The sequence below is a fragment of the Dicentrarchus labrax genome, unplaced genomic scaffold (assembly GCF_905237075.1).
Source record: "Dicentrarchus labrax unplaced genomic scaffold, dlabrax2021, whole genome shotgun sequence".
Taxonomy (NCBI): Eukaryota; Metazoa; Chordata; class Actinopteri; family Moronidae; genus Dicentrarchus; species Dicentrarchus labrax.
In genome coordinates, this window is record NW_026136705.1 from 25,746,326 (window position 1) to 25,759,266 (window position 12,941).

A 12,941-nucleotide genomic window follows, 5' to 3' on the forward strand; every position below is an offset into this window, starting at 1 on the left:
CGGCAGTGTAGTAAACACCATCTCCAAATTGTTGTTCCAACTTAAAGGGATGTGTGCTTCACAGTGACAGTGTAATAAGAATCTAAAATGTATTGGACTTGGAAGTGCCTAAAAATAATGCAGTTGGAAGCTGCAATTTGTAAATGGTTGTTTTTCTGTAAATACAATTGTAAATATTGCAACCTCTTCCTCTTCCCACTGTAAGTGTTTCCGAGATTCTCCACATATTATCCTGCTTCCTCTGCTTTTCAATTACCCTCACATATGAGCTTTAGTCTGTTTATCCATGTTAGACAAATAGGCTCACGTTGTGTTAATATAGGCAGAGTCTGAGTCCATCCCTCTTCTCAGTCTTGCCTTAGACTGAATACATTTTTAATCCTGAGCTTCATCTTGTCTCTGTGCCGCTCTGACCTCTTATACCTGTCTCTCTACGCTGTATCTCCACCCATTCTGCTCACTTTTTGCCAATAAGCTGTCTTTTGATTTTTGGATTTGGTCTGACTGCCTGGGCACTGTTATTTTTGACCTCTGTCTTGTACCCGGTTGCGAAATAACCTGAACTCTGACATTCAGAAGTTCAATCTACAAGCAGTTTAGCACTTTATGAACCTCAAACTGCAAAATCCTGCTGTCAGCGGCACACACCAACATAATTAAAGCCAACCGGGCTCACCTGTGATGCTTTTAAAACAGACACAAGAGGGGACAAAGATCTAACGTTAGCAAGTCTTTCACTTCTGTTATCCTAACATTTGATGCACACGTCTTCTAACACCAAAACCTCTTTTCTGTAAATTGGGGAAATCTAAGGCAATTAGTGGAGATGGGACGCTCGTCTCTGTTGGGGGGGCGTTTTTGATATATTTAAAATGAGAAGGGGGTTAGCTTATGATCTGATGAGGTTGGTTTTGTTGAGCCTTTTGGCTGATGAATACTTTCAGTCAGTGCTGGCTGAAAATACACTGGCCCAATCTGGTACAATAGTAACTGACACACCTCAAATGTTGGCACCAGTGTGTTCGTCTGTTTTGGAGAATGCAGCTGCAACCTTTCATTGAAAAACTCCTGTAACCTTGATGATCCTTTAGTCAAGTTTGATGCCTATACAAATAGGTCCCATACAGTTTAAAGAGAGTCTAAATACTTCAGGGACAAAAAACCTAATGGTTTTCTCTTGAAAATGTCAAGGTTGAGTAAAGTAGCCTTCTTAAAAGTATAGCTCAGACTCCTAAAAAAAAAGCTTCTTTTTCATTTTGCTTCATCGTCTCTGTATACAATGGAAGAAGAATTTCACTGCAGCACTGAGCTCCAAGCAGTCCACATGCACAGTGACTTATTTCCTCCACTCCCATTATCACAGAATCCCATCCTCACATTGTACACCTTCACTGTAGGACACATGGCAGCCTGATGGATGGGCCTGCTTCAATCGGAGCAATGAAACAATTATTCCTGCACTCCATCTCTGTCAGGACTCTTTTCAAAGAGTTCACTGTTGTAAAAGAAAAGGGCCCATAACTCAAACAGTGATCATTTGAATAACAGTTGTATGCAGGTGTATGTGTGTGCATTTTCATATTTTGAGAGTGCAACTATGAAAGAGAAAGGAGCTGAGAAGTTCAGAGGCTATGAGTGAACATCAAGAAAAACAACTACTACTACTTGTGTTGTGTTAAACTGTGGCTAGGAAGGAAGATTGAAGTTATCTTTTGAACCTTTACTGTAGCCATCTGTCTTTAGGTCATGGCCATGAGAATTTATTATATTTAACTGTACAATACAGATACTCTATGTTCTAAACAAAACCCATAAATGCAATAAGTTTGTTGACCAACTGTCTTTAAGACTTAAGTTTGGCAAAAACCAAACTGCTGAATGAATGTTCATCAGTGCCCAAGTCATAATGTAAAAATGATGCCACAAACTGATAATTACAAAAATGAAAGCAGATCAAAGCAAGTGGATCTTAGGTGTGTGAGCACAGCAGTCTGTGTGTGTGTGTGTGTGTGGATCGTGCATGTATGTAAAATAGAGGTTAATAAACTTGTCCTGCTCAGGAGTAAAGAGTAGTGTGTTCTTAAAAAATCCACATGAACACAGTCATTCTGTGAGGCACAATTCCCTTGTTTGATTCCTATTAAATGACCAGATAATTACATTTCGGATGTGAGGGATCATGTGTCAGCAAAAACATCTTACTCATGGTAACTAAATATTCCCACAAAATGATGATTTAAACTGCTAAACATACTCCTTATTTCCCATGCAGTCAGGACACATTAATGCGTTGAAACATAATAATCTGAAAATATTTGCTGATGGTGCAATTTTAGTTTACAGGTGACAGCACATATACAACTTATATTATTATTATTGTTATTATTCAAAATAATCTCACCCTGCTTCTGGTTTGCATAGAGAACAAAAATAATATTTTATTCATATAAACAAAATGTGTGTGAAAGTCATTGAGACATTTTGTTTTTCCATTAAAATGCATTTGTTCGTGCACCACATAATAGATGGAGCTTCTTAAAACTGATAGCAGTAGAAGAAAAAGGAGGAGGATATAGGAGGACGGGTAGAATCAAGAGAAGTGTGTGACCTTACTTGACCCCTAAATGAAAAAACAAACGAAAAATACGTTGTTTTTTTTAACTCAGGTGAGCTGAGCCAAAAAGTGACTGCACTAAGTCAACTGTAACACACCGAATATCTGCTGATTTCACTACTTTGGCAGAAAGTGGGCTTGCTGCCATTTCCTCCCACAGATGTTTATTCCAAAAAGCATAGAGAAGCATTTTATTCAAACAATGTCCCTGTGAATTCATATGCCTCCATGGTCCTGCATAATTAACTTGGAGGCAGTTGCCTGTTACTGTGGAAGTGTTATGTGTTGATTATGAATTACTGTCAGGTATCGTGGTCAATGCAACATCGTTACTGCAGAGTTAATGAAGCTACTTAAAACCAAAGGTAATTAGTGAGTTGGGGGAAAAGAAAGAGGCAGACTGAGTGAGAGAAATAAATAAACAGAAGGACGAAGAAAGGATGAGTGTCCTTATTTCATGCCTGGACTACAAGTGCACAAAATTGTTGTTATTGTTCACCAAAATTAGCTAAATAACAGGTGACTAACTGCATTAGAAATAATTTTCCCGTCCATTTTCTAATAAAACTCATCTGTGGCTGTTTGATTTGGAGAGAAGCATTTGGATATACTCATTGGCTAGATGGTGTACTTTCTGATAACTGCGCTGCTCTGAATTTGTGGCCACATAACAGATAGTAAATAAATACAGGGATGCGATTATCAGTGTTACAAAACCTACATTCCTTTTTTTTTTCTAATTCAACCTCACATTGTAAATAAAAATGTTTATATATATTTTGATCACTGTCGGTGTCTGTTGTATAAGCAGGATAATTGACTCCAATTTAAAGAGGATTATCCCTGATTTACAATAAAGAACTCGTACCTCTGCTGTAATCGCTGGTATAAATTCATAAGCTGCCCACAAATTTCTTAACTGCCCTTTAAAACCATAGAAAGCAGTAAAAAGAACAGTAAACTAATGAGAAAAGCTTTGCTTCATTAAGTTTTTATTCTCCAAAATATTCAGAAAGAATGCTCTGAGGGCTTTTAGTCTGTGACCACAATATATTTCATATTGAGGGGTGTTAGTTGATTACTTGACACACATGGGACGACCATCCTTCATTTCATATTGAGAAGTTCTTGCCTCTTCAACATCTTAAATCATTTCATTAACACCTCGTAAATAATGTATTATTTAGATATGTCTTACAGCAATAAGGAATATAAAGTAGCTCCTCCAAACCACAAGTGTCAGTGATGCGCACGATATCTTTAAAAGGGGCACTGCAGTGATTTAGTATTGTGCTTCTAAGTGCAAAGTTGAGACTCATGAGAGGCAGATTACTAAACAAATGGGCAAAATCAATCCTATATATTTATCAATCTGTATCCTGGCTTTTCAAGTCAAGTGTGAGTCAACATCCAAAGACACAGGATCCTACATTTCCCACAATGCAACTATAGTCTCTTTCATTTAACACTGCCTGCCTACTAAATGCCCAAGTATTTGAAACCGCACACCTCCAGTTTTAGGTTTCAAGTCCAATCTGATAACCCTGTTGACATCACAGTGATATCATCAGGGTTATTTTTTCCAAACCTTCTCAGTCTCAGTTTTAGTTTCTGTTAAAACAATACTCACACGTCATATGTACGCTGCAACAGTTATGGGTCGTTGTAATCATTCCTCCTCTCCATACGGGCCATAAAGAGATCTTCTTGTGCCGTGACTAGACTGTAAAGAATGGGGGAAAAAATCCACAGTTCTCATTCATCCAAAGCTAATATGAAGCTTAAGCATTACCATGACACATGACTCTCTCAAAGTACATATGGCATGCCAATATGAAGATAGACTTGAAAAATCTAAACTTTTCCTTTAATTGGGAGGCAAAAGCATACAGTGGTTACTAGAGTGCGAGTATGTGTGTGCTCTGCATAAAGACTGTATACAATAATTAGACAGCGATACAGAGGAGACAACTCAACTAATCAGATCATCTAACCATATAATGTAGTCAAACTCGGAAGAAGAGTCAAAATATCTTTTCCATCAAGAAAAGTATTCAATGCCATTCATTTCTCTTCTTTCTGATATAATTGCAATTCCAGCTGCCTTGCAAGGTTAACTCTTAATAATTAACAGACATCAGTATTTATGTATTGACATCAGAAATTAAAACTTTGTGTTACTCATTTGTTTTTTCAGTGCGACAACTGAAGCAGGATAAATGCATTACGGGAGATTTTTTTACAGTGTCTTCTGCTGCACTCAAAGAAAAGTTGACTGTAAATGCACAAAGCAGTTTCTCTATAACGGCTCCAGCTAAAAAAAAAAAAAAGAATAAACAGGCAAGTAAAACGGAGAGACAATCCGTGAAAAAGTGATGAGACAAAGAATTACGAGTCACAGGGCTATTAAAACAGAACTCTTGCTACCTTGTAGGAAAATGCTGCGTGCTCATTTCTCAGCTCTAATCCCGTTAGCGGCCGGAACCGACTTTCATTACAGGGACATTATCAGCCTCTCCACACATATGGCAAAAAAATAAAAAATAAATAAATAAATAAATATGTGCAGAAACAAGATTTATATTCATCAGCCCACTAACACACACATCCACCTCTCTCTACTTCAACCGTGTCACATTTTGCGGTGGCAAACTGTGGACTGAAACAGCACTTATTCTGATTTACTTTATCTTTGGAACGCAAGTAAGGCTGAGGGTGTTAAAAGAGGCAAAGACAGAAACTCTCATTCTATGCTACCATAGTGTTGAAAGGAAGCTTGTGAGAGCAGCTCTTCTTGTTTGAAATGTGGCCCTTTCTTCTTCAAGTTTTATGTGGTTTAACATGAGTGTATGAGGTCTGAGTGCCCTTTTGGCTTTTGAATTGCCTTTAGCCTCAACAAACACATCGACTACATCATCAAATTAACCATCAGGTGCGCCATGAGGTCTTCACAAATCTCAAAACTGTCCCTTCCCCTGAGGCTTTTGTATAATTCAGATAATTATGTTTTATTGCTCATCATGTGCTGAAGATGAAATTTGTCTTTAATTCCATTAGGATTTATTTATCATATTTGCTGACACTCTTTACATCCCAACAGCAATCAATAAATTAAATGTTCTGAAAAAAAAGAGAAGAGGACAATACCCATTTTCTGTGGCTGTGGCAGGCCTGTAATAAGCCATTTGTTTAATTCATTCTGCCTGAATGATTGGCTGACCTAATGCCTGTCTACCTACCTAACTGTGTGCACTCTGCCCGTGCATTGTGCATGATCTGAGTTTTCCCCAAGGCTAGGTAGATAATTTGCTAAAGCTACCAACTAGTAGCACAAGACTGGCAGATAAAGTGCAGCCACAATATCCAGATCGACCTATACCTAAAACAACTTGCACTGCTAGTAAACAAAGCAAGAAAATAAAGACAAAAGTAGAACAGGCTACAATTACAAAATACTTAACATAAATGTTACATAAATATAAACCTTAAAATTGTGTTGGTTACTTAAGCAATAGCTGAATAGCGGCCATTGTGGCCACAAGTGGATATTACAGGATAATAGCAGACCCCCTCATCATTTCCCCAATATTCAATTGAGTCCTTTTCTTTAAAGACATCATTAGATGACCGGACAGAGCAAGTGGAATATGACTACAAGCAGAAATATAACAAACATTTCTGCTGGCGAAACACAGCATAGTTATACTTTGTTTAAGTTTGTGACAGAGCCATTGAAATGTTCATCATGTATCTGTAGCACAGGTAAAGAGTCAAGTCAGTCAGTGAAATGACACAGTGTCAGATACACAGCAACATCTATCGAGCATTTGCCAACATAAGCTACTGGTCATACTAGAGCAAATAAGGCTGTAGCACCAACACCTCTGTGTTTATTTAATTAATAAAGAGGTTTTTTTTTTCCCAATGTTACACAGTCTTGTTTAATTAATTTATGGGGTAATTATGGGTAAAAATACCAGGATATTAACACTGACAGAGTGTCAAAATAGAGCCATGTGACTTTAGTTAGTTAGAATGAAGAGCTGGTACCTCAATGATTAATTAACCAGCAGAACTTCACCTTGGAAAGTAACCTATGCTCACTCTTTAATTATAAAATGAACACCTTCCTCCCCTTCCCCTCAATGAGAGAAATTAACACAGTTTCATCCAACAAGCCACTGCTATTGAAATCTCTTGACTTCTCTGTCCAAATGTTGTATAAAGTCGTTGGAATGGTAGATGGGAATGCAAAATGGGATGTCAAGCTTGAACATAATAGCTTGGCTGCTGTAATGTATTGTAGAGTCATCTAATGATCAGTAACAGTAAAAATGGCTGCTAAGTGGTGCAATTTATTCCATCTTGTCACATTCAATTCACCACTTTTCACATTTTGCTGTTCTTGTTATAGTCTTAATGTTGGTAATTGCCTCTACAATGAGAGTGCAAATTTGTAAGTTAAAGAGCCAGGAGACACCTGGCTCCTCACCTGCAATTCTAAAAGAAGAATCTTTCAGATTAAGATATTATATCTCAATCAATGTACATCCATCTTTTCAAAGGCATGGTTGTTCTCTCCTAGACTTTCAGAATGTCACCATACCATCAAGCAAACCAAAGAACAATGGGTGATCTCATATGTCAATGCCTTAGGCCTTGCTCAGTACAATGGTCCTTCAACATTATAATTGAACTCTGAGGTAGTTCCTCAGAACACAAAAATCACATGGGCATCACCAAATCAAAACATTGATTAGCAACTCTTCCATGTCCATTTACCAAAGGAATATGATTCTCCCACATGCTTTAAAAAATATATATATATATAGTAAAGTAGATCACATATTCAGCCCATCAACCCCCCCCCCAATTGTCAGAAATACTCAAGGAAAAGGGGTGTTTCTCAAAACAAAAGACAACATAAAGTTAAAGGTTGACTTTGAAGGACGTCTTACACTTGTGCCAGAATTAAATTGAAGTGCCAAGGTGCTCTAAGATGACTAGAAACACACACACACAAAACAAATGCCAATTTGTTGTTGTTTGTTGTCCATGAGAAATCAAAAAGTATGCACTGTATAGGCTCCCGGGAGCCTGTGACTTAGGAAGAAGATTTTCTTTTCCCCTACTGTAAGTTTATTGACAGTTCCAAGATCCAACTTGTAACATCATCTATTATTCATTTATAGTTTAGCCACAAAAAAAGATCATGGTTTGTGTAAAAAGAACCACTCGGTTAGGGTTAGGTAAACATTGTGGTTTGAGTTAAAATTAAACTTTGTCAGGTTAAAGGACCTTTGTCATCACTTGTTTACCATGGTGTTGACTGTCTGCAGGAATTCAAGCTGTCTCCCATATTCAGGTCCACCTTTTTGTTGTCCCATCCACCCACCTCGACCTCCTCCCTCTGTGGACTTTGTGGTACTAAAATATTATCACACCACTTTCTCCTTTGCGTTCAACAGACAAGAGTCCTATTTACTGCAGGTAATAGTAGGCTTTGTCACTTCAACGTAAACACATGTTGTTTTTGGGCATTTGTTGAAAGGACTGATGCTCCTTTTTTCTTGGGAGAACAGTCTCAACACCAGGGGGAAATGAGAATTGTTTTCTTTTTTTTTAATCTAATTTAGGTAAACTAAACCTTGAGGCTCTTTTCCTATATAGCCTATATTTTCTGCACAAGAGTAACCACATACCATACTGCAGGAATTAATTACAGTCTGGTTCAGAGACTTTACGTCTGATTTCAAGTTGGCACAGTGCTTTCACAGGTAATGTTAATGGACGGATGTGATCCAAATAATGGAAAGTCAGCTATTAAAAGTTACGAGTCACTGATGAGTAAAATAACATTTTTAATGCAGTCCTGTTGTACAACAGAACACATCCCTTCTAACACAAAATCATTATGATCTATAATAGACATAGCCTAATTATTGTTTCTAATGCACAAGTTAATGGAATTTGTCAAACCACTTTAAAAACAAGTTAGATTCTGTAAATTAGCGTATTTGAAGGTATGTGTGTTTCCCCTCAGATTACTGTCCAGGAGCTGAATGATCAGGTCTGTTTTGTTCAGAGGCCACTGGACATCAGTAGTGAATAGAAACTATACTGATCTGAACAACTTTATGTGTAGCTGGGATTGAGGTTCATTATCAGTAACATATGACTGCATGTAGTATAGGTCATTATTCAAAAGCAGACCCATCACCTTCAGTCAATTACCAGCTTCACACAAAGGCCTTTTTTCACACCTATTTTTGCACCATTCTAAGCATTTCAACCAAAAATAAATTGGCTTGGAACTTGAAAAGTTGCTTCCCAGCTGGAGGCAAAAAGTAGCAGGTTTTCCTTGGGAACCAAAGCGGGCGTGTCATATTCTACAGGGCATTGTGCATTGTGCAGCCCCCTCTGTTGATAACGCATCCTTGATCACAATGGTGCTTTGCTAGATAGCCCCAAGAATCTTTAACAAAACTGGACATAAGACCCAAAGGTAATTTGGTGGAAAAACAGCCTCAGTGGTGTCAAAAAAGGTTCTCAGGACTGAACCTGAGTCAAAAAGGCTACTTTTTCATCCCTATTCCCAGTACACGTTATAGTCACTTAAAAATAGTAAATATTATTCGAGACTAACTAGAGGCCAGAGTATTTGGAGCAGTAAATGTTGGTGTCAGGAGACGTTTTTTTAAACTTACAAACACCAACATATATAATTATCTTAAAAACCATAGATTATTACTTTATAGCATTAACAAAACGGAAGATGGATTTCACTGATATATGTGTCAACTCAGGCAACAAGGGAGGATTTCAGACTATGAGGGCTGATAACAGCGCACTGATTCCATTAAATTAAATCCTTCCCTGTCTATTTAATGTAATTTATTTTTCTAATTTATCACTGTTCTTGTTGGTGCTTTCCTGCATTTTCCAGTCTGCGAACAATAAATCAAGCTGAACTGTAAATCTTGAGAAAGAAAGAAATATGTTGTGCATGCCAGCATCCCTCTGAATATTGTTATGAATCAACTTCACCTTCAATCCACTTTGACCTGCAGAGGACATCCTCCTCCTTTAAAAAATAAGTCCTGACTTGTTTAAAGCCTTAATCTTGCCCCAAATCAAGGTCACACTTATATAGTCATATACTGAAATGTATTCTTATACTTGTTAGGTGTTTTGGAGAAAAGCATTCACCCAGTTATATATTTTGACTTTCCTGAACATGTCATTCCCAAGAGGGTCGGGCATTTCAACAGAGTGAACAAACTCCTATCTGCTGTTTGAAAAAAGTGACAGTTCCTCTGACAAAGTATTTGACAACACAAAATCAAGACACCTTTTTATAAACATAGTTATTCACTGTATTTCTTAGGTGAAAGAACAATGCTGAGTGATGTATGTTTTAGAGCTGTTCAAAGATTAACTTCAGGTAATGAGCCTTCTTAATGATCTGAACAATACAAGGTTCCACTTTGCTGTCAAAGCCAGTCTGAAGGTTACCTAAATGTTAAGATATGGAAATGATATTAAGAGACAGGAACTTGGAACAAAAGCCTTGAGAAATAATCTTTGCCGAAAATGCAAATTCCTTCCCTCTGGAAAAAGACCAACTGCTCTGCTTTGGCCACTCCCCCGCCAAACTGCAAACAGGCCAAGGGCAGCAAAACAGAGTCTTAAGAATCTACATGACTCATCTTCAAACATATAGTTTGAGCTGGTTAAGGTTACCCTTAGAATAAAGCATAATGTAGAACCGAACCAATTATATGCTTAATTCTGTAAGTGTGCAGTGTAACATACTGGGATTCTACAAACTCATAAACTTGTTTCCATGTTTAGTTTTTGAATAATTTCCCAAATCATTATGCTAAAATTGTGTTTCATTCCAACAAAGATGGCGGGACATCTAAAGTCAAATCTGTTAGACCATCTTGTTGGCTGCAGTTTAATGAACAATACTGATGTAGTCACATGGCTAACACAACTCTGTTAAGGTTCCATACAATGTGAAAATTACATTGACTGCTTAAAGACTTGCACACAGACTATGGCTGTATAACTACACCTACTTTTGAACTGTATTCAATGTCAATTTACTCTTTATTTAGTAGCACTCACATCATTGGCCTTCAACCATACAATCATCTTTAGTTGTTGGATAATGTGAATGCACCTAAGTCGTAACATACAAACATTTTCCAATCTCTACAGAAGGCTTTTGGCCCTTTGGGAATTTTGTTATTATTTTTCTTTAAAAAGGTCATGGTGTGGAATATTTACAAAGATCTTACACCAAAGTTTGCCACCTTCTGTCTGAGAAGCATTTAATTTGTATCATTTTGTTTTGTTGTATGATATACACCAAAGTACGGTCTGCAGTAAAGTAATTCTAAAATGGCAATGAAATTCCTGCTGGGACTGAATGCTGTATTGACTCGGCGGGGAGTTCTAAGCCTGTAATTAGGGACTGCATATTTGTGTGTGTGTGTGTGTTGAGGACGGGGGGTAGTGGTCCAACACTGCAAGCAGCATTCAAAACATCTGTCAAAGGATAAACCTCTGTCACTGCCTGCTGTGCAGTTAATAAAGTCAAACTGTGACTAAATGAGATTTACCTTCCCTTTCTTTTCCATAACAATCTGCCACGAACTGCATTTTAGTGCTGCAAAGTCAGATGAAAATAAGTATAATGTTTTACATAATAACTAAGAAAGAAAACACTTCACAGATAAGCAAAAGAGAGTAGACGGACAAAGAGAGAAGAAGATATGATCGAACAGACAAAGTGACTTATGATAAAAAATAAAAAATATACTTCTGTGTTTTCCTGAAATATCAATTGACGCTGGTGGATGCATGGCTTTAAAAAGATCACACAATGAAAGTCATAGATCAGTGACCTGTTTGTTTACCACTACATCACTGGAGAAAAAGGGAAAAGAAATAACCACAAAGAGATAGTGAGGAGTAAACACAAGAAAGAAAAATGAGAGGGAAGGAGAGTGAAAATGGAAAGAGACAGGACAGCGTTTACAAAAAAATAAGGACACAGAAGGAGTGAGACGTGGTGGAGCGAGGCGGGTCTTTACTTACACTGTAGGATTTATGGCATCCTGCGTATGCTGTGTGGCATGGGAGCCATCGCCTCCTGGCCGGAGGAAGCAACATCATTTCAAGCTCGAGTGCCCGCTGCGCCGTCAAGTGTCCTGCCAAAAAGCGCACGGCTGCAGAATACCAACAAAATCCACTGACCTTTTCCCCAACAACTGCTGTGTTCATCTGAGTCACAGCACATAAAGGCCTCTCTCTCGTTACACTGGAGCCTCTGTATCCCCGCTGACTCTAAACGCTCACAGCCGACATGACTCTCCCATCACATCCGACCAACCACTGTCAAAAAGAGGTTTTTCCATGATATGCCACTGATCGCTGAGGAAGAAATTAATGTTTTTAGATCATTCACCCTGAAACGCAGCATGTGTTACGTACACAAATAGTGTGAGGAAAGGAGCTTCACTACTTCAGTTGTGTTGTGTTTCCATTGGGTGATTGTATAGCATTATGAATATGGTTTGTTGGGTTTTAAAGAAATCTTTACTCCTCTACTATTCATTATATGGTGATTTTACATTCTGGGACACAATGATGCACAATGGAGGTTTCTTGAAATAACAGCAACAGTAACACAAGTGAGGCTGTAGTTAGTTTAACTCATGTTTACATTAGTGTCATCAGTGAGAGCTATTATTGTAGCATGAAGCAGAGGTGCTGTTACTTTTTAGCAACCTATTTCATCCAGCAGACAAGGAGTGATATTATCTCTCATTTGAAGTTGCATTTCTGGCCACCCTGCAAAGGTTTAAGTCCAATATTCACTCTCCTGTCAGCTGTGGTTTGATCTCCACCAACTCCTGGGAGATATATCTGGCTCTTAAGCAGCTAAATGCTCCACTATGTTCACCAGGTAGTTGCCAACTCCCTGTCTGCTTTTTGGTAATGGGCAGGTATTGTACAGTGGTTTTATCACAGCTTTTTGCCTGTTGCTGCTGCTGACTTGAATTAAGCTGGTGTTTTGACAATGGTATCATATGATATTAGGAAGGACACTGGTGTAACTGAAAATGTTAATGATGGGTCTGTTCCATTTCAGTGTCCCAGTACGCTGCATCAGCTTACTGCAGACCAGCATACAACCAAATGGAATGCAGCCATCATTAATGTTATTAGTTACACCTGTTGTTGACAAGTCAGCATATCCGCCATTAGAGAGGTTCATTAAAGTGATTAGGCTAAGCTGAGGTCTGATTGATGC

At 38.0% G+C, this 12,941-nt stretch overlaps 1 protein-coding gene across 2 annotated transcripts in view; it reads right to left on the minus strand.

Annotated features, from left to right (window-relative positions):
* sgcd (sarcoglycan, delta (dystrophin-associated glycoprotein)) overlaps nt 1–12,941 on the minus strand; it is a 280,526-nt gene that overhangs the window by 205,222 nt on the left and 62,363 nt on the right. Inside the window, exon 2 of one of the 2 annotated variants that reach the window (XM_051399911.1) lies at nt 4,245–4,337. The exons of the other annotated variant lie outside the window; for it this stretch is intronic. The gene's annotated coding sequence lies outside the window, so the exon portion shown is untranslated. The remainder of the gene's footprint in view (nt 1–4,244; nt 4,338–12,941) is intronic. 2 annotated transcript variants of the gene reach the window in all.